A 6,394-nucleotide genomic window follows, 5' to 3' on the forward strand; every position below is an offset into this window, starting at 1 on the left:
GCTCTGCTAGTATAGAGCGATAACGTCTTAAGGAACAAACAATGAGTTTACCCTGACTATATAAAGGATATGACTTACCGACAAGCTCGTATCAGGATAACTAATGCTCCTAGACAGCTTGCTCTGCTAGTATAGAGCCATAAAGTTAATTATTCCTAATTACGATCACTCCTGTTCCATGGTCGAATTCACGACTGGTCCCATGGAATGGCAATAACAATTGTTCTGATTCTATGATTGAATCCACAGCTTGATCTCATATAATAGCAATAACTATATTATCTCATTACTCCGATTTCATGATCGATCCACAACTGGTCTCATAAATGGTAATAGATAAATCTTAATTACTCTGATTCTATGGTCGAATCTACAATCCCATGGAATGGTAATGCTCACTTTATTATTCTGAATTCGTAGTCGAATCCTCAGCTGATCCTATGAATTAATAATAAACATCTTATTGCTCAGTTTTGTGAATTATTCTCCACCGAATTCCACAATTAGTAATAAATAATCAACAACCGGGCGTCTGATCTACCTCTAAGTAAGCCCCGATTCAAATGGTGAAGGTGTATTCAACGACGATACACTAACAGTCACCACACGAACGAGTATTTCAAAATTACAACGAAACGATGAGCCTATGCAAAATAGAGAAGAAAATAATAAATAAATAAAAATATTGACCAAGGTGCTGGGAGCACGGACACACGACCGACCGACCGTGTCGTGGTCAATCCCATGCCAGTTTTATATTTTTAATGCATTTTTATATTTTCCATGATTTGATGAAAATTCTCTCATTTTATCAAATCTCCTTCGTCTCGAGGAAACTCCTCGGTTTCATGGTACTTCCATAAATCCATAAAAAATAACATAAAATTAAGAAAAGGAGTGTGGGGCGTGGCCATTGGCCAACCGGCCATGCCTTGGTCCCAACCGGCCCCACACCTCATGATTTCTTATTATTTTATTATTATTATTATTTCTCTAATTTCATGAAAAAACTCCTTGATTTCATGGTATTTTGCACAAATCATCAAATAATAATAAAATAAAATAAATTATGAAAACTTGTGGGACCGGGCCTTGGCCGGCCGGCCATGCCCTAGACGATCCCACACGCCCCTTTGTTTTATTATTTTATTATTAGTTTTCCTTGAATTCATCAAATTCCTTGATTTCATGGTATTTCTCTCAAATTAGGAAAAATTCCCTCAAATCATCAAAAATACCTAAAAAATATTAAAAAATTATGAAAACTTGAGGGACCGGGACCAAGACGGCCGACCATGCCTTCCACGGTCCCACACGCCCTTGTTTTATTATTTTAATATTTTTTGCTTCCCTGAACTCATGAAAACTCCTTCAATTCATGGAAACTCCCTAAATTCATCAAATTTCTCAAAATTCATGAATTTTTCATAAAATCATCAAAATATTATAAAATTAAGGAAACGGCACCACGGGACCGTGGACACGACCGGCCGACCATGCCTTGACCACGGAGGTTCCACGTCTCCTCATTCCTTATTTTATAATTATTTTTCATCATCTCATGGTGTTTTCCTCAGTTTTGTCGAAACCCTAATGTTGGCATATTTTCTCGAATGGATGCTCAATTGATCGCCAGAAAATATCAAAATTCTCAGGACTGAGATGTGGACGCCTTGGGGACATGAGTACGCTATCTTGACCAACAAAGATTGGCTCTTTGTCTCACGGAAGCCGGTCCCATCAATTTTCACAATTTTGACCTAATTTGCACAATTGCTCGTATTAGGTACAAAACTCTTCCAAGTACTTTGGAATTTCATGAAGTGATCGCCAGGCGGTCACGTGACAACCCAGGGCCGGTTTCATGACTCCATGGTCGGTCCCTCGCCTCGTCATAATTAATTATGTTTTCTCACCTAAGGCTCAGAGCATTTTTGAATAAATGATTAAGCCAGCATTTAATCATTCTTCACCAACAAATCGTCAACTCTTCAGGAGTTCTTCGTATTTGCTCACGTGAGCATATGGACACTACATGGTTGATCCACGGTCCCATGTAGTCGCTCCTCCTTCGTCCCATGGTTAAATTCTGACGAACCATGAATTGATCATCAATTGATCAAATTAGGGTTTCTGAATCCAAGGATCATCATTCCAGATTCCAACCTTAATAATTTTACGACGACCTCATGGTCATTAATTTTATTAATTATGCTCGGTTCAACGACCAGTATTCTAATTAATATTTTTGGTACGCTGCCAATAATCCATCAGATGAGCAACACATGCTCAGACGATCAAATATTCAACAATTCATCACATGAGCAACACTTGCTCAGATGATAAATATTTGCTCAAACCAAGGAATATTGGTTCAACAATCAATATTCAACGATCCATCGAATGAGCAATACTTGCTCACTTCATCGTAAGAACTATACCTCTGTCTCATGACATGTTCAATTCATGAGTTTCAGAACATCATGTTCAACTCAAACTACATGGACTCATCGTCCCATCAAACCACGAAGTCATCAATTGACTAACAAACCACGAGACGTCAATCGTGTCACTTGGGGGGATATCACTTAGGGTTTTGGTCTGGCGGTCTACGGCACGTGTGTTCAAAACACGATGGAATGTGAGCAAGTCGTGCAATCAGTTGAAGGAATTCACGAGGTAGTGGGTGGAAAATCGACCAAGTCTCCACACGTTGAGCAACTGGTTTCAAACACGATCTCCACTTCCCCACTCCTTGATTCCATCAACTGTCACACTTCATGGAATCATGGTGTCTAAAATTCCAGCAATATAAATAAGTCTCTGAATCATGATTGAATCATCAGCATCAACATATCAAATCTCACGTCTCATCGACAACACGAGATCATCAACTCATCAATTGAGCAACTCTCAATTGAGCAATTTCAATCATTCAGAGCTTATCATATTCAGAATTCACACCACACAATCTTTGATTACCATTGATTCCACACATTTCCAGCTTCCCTCCTACAGATCAACCCATCCTCTCTTGTGACCGAATTTACTCTGGAACGGTCATTGTCTTGATTTAGGACGGAGTACTACAGATTGATCTCTCGAATCTAAAGCACCCCCTTTGCAGCGGTGCATCTGTGTGAGGTTTAACATTTCGCTCGGTTCGAGGAGTCTCCTCCGTACGGTCGTCTCCTCAATTCCTTAAAAACCAGCAAATCGTTTTTCCCCATCTACAGATTGGCGACCACAGTGGGAGATTAATCTCTCGGTTGCAATCTAACAATCTCACAAGATGGTTGGTCTTAGGACTAATTCAACTAATTCAGATCAGAATATTTCAAACGGCAACATTCCTCATGTTACACCTGGCGGCATGGAAGGCAGAGGGATCCCGACTTTGGCAGAGTTGGCTCAAATCCTAGAGGTCCATACCAGGAACATGGACCTGATGAAGGAGACGATAAACCACATCCTCGACTTTCTCATCAGATTAACATCCGAGTTAGGCGGTATCTCCGCTCCAGAAGCTCAACACCGGGGACTGAAGCGTCATCTGACCCTCAAATCAACAGCTTCACCACATACGAGAAGCCGGTGGAACAAGAGGTCACACATTTGTTGAAAATCTATGTGAACTCCTGCACTTCTCCAGGGATCAGCGCACAGACACATTTTCAGCACTCAACCAGATATCATCCAGCGTGCAAATAACGCCACCAACACCATCAGTTGAAGAAGTCTCCCTAGTGCCTGGGCATTCGATCGACAACATCTCTTTTGGAGAAGAAGATCGCATGACGGATGAAGGACACAACCGAGCATTGTATGTCACTGGTTTCATCAAAGGCACCGAATTTAGAAGAGCTCTTGTTGACACCGGTGCTTCCACCAACATTGTCACTATGAAGACTCTCAGGATGGCCAGATTCCCACAAGGTAAAATCGTTCGCTATCCCATCCTAATGACAGGATTTGAAGGAAGTCAAAGCCATACATATGGATATACATACATAGATTTGAGGGTGGGGCCGATTCGATTGAAAGCAAAGTTTCATATGATCGAGCAAGAACCTGACTACCACATAATACTGGGACACCCATGGCTCCATGATAACAAGGTGGTTCCTTCAACATACCATAAATGCATGAAGGCCCTGCTCGACAACAAGATCGTTCGCATTCCGGCTTCATCATCTCCTTATGCTCCCGTCTATGATATTGAGTTCCTTGAATCTCAAAAAGGCGTCCCGGAACCTCCAAGCAGGATTCGCAGTACTCCACTTCCAAGCTGGAAGACTATCGAGAAGGCTGATAACGATCCGTCATCCTCAGCTGCTAAAATGATCAATTCACCTACTACACCGACTAAACGCCATAATGATCAAGTCTCAACTCCAGGGATAAAATTCACGACCGATCGAGACGTAGAAGGGAGAGTCATTTATCTCCGACGGAAAGATTAGCAATTAACCAGGGAGAACGATAAAAAGTCTCCCCACCATGAAGAATCGTGTCAGAGTGAGCGATCACTTGAAGAAGAAGTCCAAGATGCCCCACGACAACTACAGGATGACACCGACTCTACCACTGACGATCTTGAAACAATCAACATTGGGACTGAAGACGATCCAAGGCCAATCCTGATCAGTTCATCGCTATCACCAGAAGAGCGGACCGAGCTGGTAAAATTATTGAAAGAATATCAAGATGTCTTCGCCTGGACGTACGAAGAAATGTCGGGTCTAGATGAAAAAATCGTCACCCATCACCTGCACATCATCCCTGGTTCCAAAGCTGTCAAACAACCGCCCAGACAATTTAGACACGAAGTCGAGGAGCAAATCAAGGTCGAAATTCAGAAACTGTTGGCAGCAGGGTTCATCAAACCTATTCTTCATCCAACGTGGCTAGCAAATGTGGTACCTGTTAAGAATAAAAATGGTCAAATCAGATGTTGTGTCGACTTCAGGAACTTGAATAAATGTTGTCCAAAGGATGATTTTCCTCTACCAAACATTGACATGCTCGTCGATGCAACCAGTGGTCACAGTATGTTCTCATTCATGGACGGCTATAGTGGGTACAACCAGATCAAGATGTATGAACATGACGCCAACAAGACTGCGTTCCGTACTCTCATTGGAATTTTCACTACACTGTGATGCCCTTTGGATTAAAGAATGCTGGTGCCACCTATCAACGAGCCATGACTGCCATATTCCACGACATGATGCACAAGCAAGTAGAAGACTATGTTGATGATGTGGTGGTAAAATCGAAGACTCGAGCATCTCATTTCGAAGTTCTAAGGCAGGTGTTTGAAAGGTGCAGAGAATACAAATTAAAATGAATCCTTTAAAGTGCGCATTCTGAGTTTCTTCCGGAAAATTCTTAGGATTCCTGGTCACGGCTGAAGGGATCAAAGTCGACCCAGACAAGGCAAAAGCTATTACCACCATGCCTTATCCACGTACCGTGAAAGAACTACATAGCTTTATGGGAAAGGTAAATTATATTCGACGCTTCATTCCTGAATTAGCTCAACTCATTGCTTCGTTCACACCTCTGCTGAAGAAAGAAGAAAGCTTCACCTGGACAGCTGTTCAACAAGAAGATTTCCATAAAATACAACAGATATTATTGTCACAGGCCGTCATGAGGTCTCCAGTGCAAGGAAGAGCTCTGATTCTTTACACAACCTCCAGTGACGTTTCCATCGGCGCATTCCTCACTCAGGAAGACGACGAAGGCGTCGAACGACCGATTTACTACTTCAGCCACACAATGAGATATTCTCAACTCCGATATCCAAAGGCCGAAAGGGCATGCCTGGCATTGGTACATGCAATCCAAAAGTTCAGACATTACTTACTATCTAACAGGGTCGTACTCATCTCCAAAGTTGATCCCATAAAATTCTTTCTATCAAAGCCAGCCTTGATAGGGAGACCAGCGAAGTGGCTACTCCAGATGTCAGAATTTGACATAGCTTTCACGCCACCTAAATCCATCAAAGGTCAAGTAGTAGCAGACTTGCTCGCTGCTTTTCCAGGGGAAGACACAACAACACTACATGAAGAAGTGCCCGGCGAATTCCCAGACATCTTGGTCATCAAGGAAGAAACATGGCTTCTATACTTTGATGGGTATGCCACCCCTAGTAGTGACACCGGAGTAGCGGGCGTAGTGCTGGTGTCTCCATCCGGTGAAGTTTTCTCACATTCGTTCAAGTTGGATTTCCACTGCACCAACAACTCAGCGGAATATGAAGCCTTCCTATTAGGATTATCTTTGGCCAAGCAAGCAGGATCAACACACCTCGAGATAAGGGGAGATTCAAAATTATTGGTCAACCAGATGAATGGAACATATTCTCTCAAAGAAATCACACTTG

Source organism: Papaver somniferum, chromosome 9, assembly GCF_003573695.1.
Source record: "Papaver somniferum cultivar HN1 chromosome 9, ASM357369v1, whole genome shotgun sequence".
Classification (NCBI taxonomy): domain Eukaryota; kingdom Viridiplantae; phylum Streptophyta; class Magnoliopsida; order Ranunculales; family Papaveraceae; genus Papaver; species Papaver somniferum.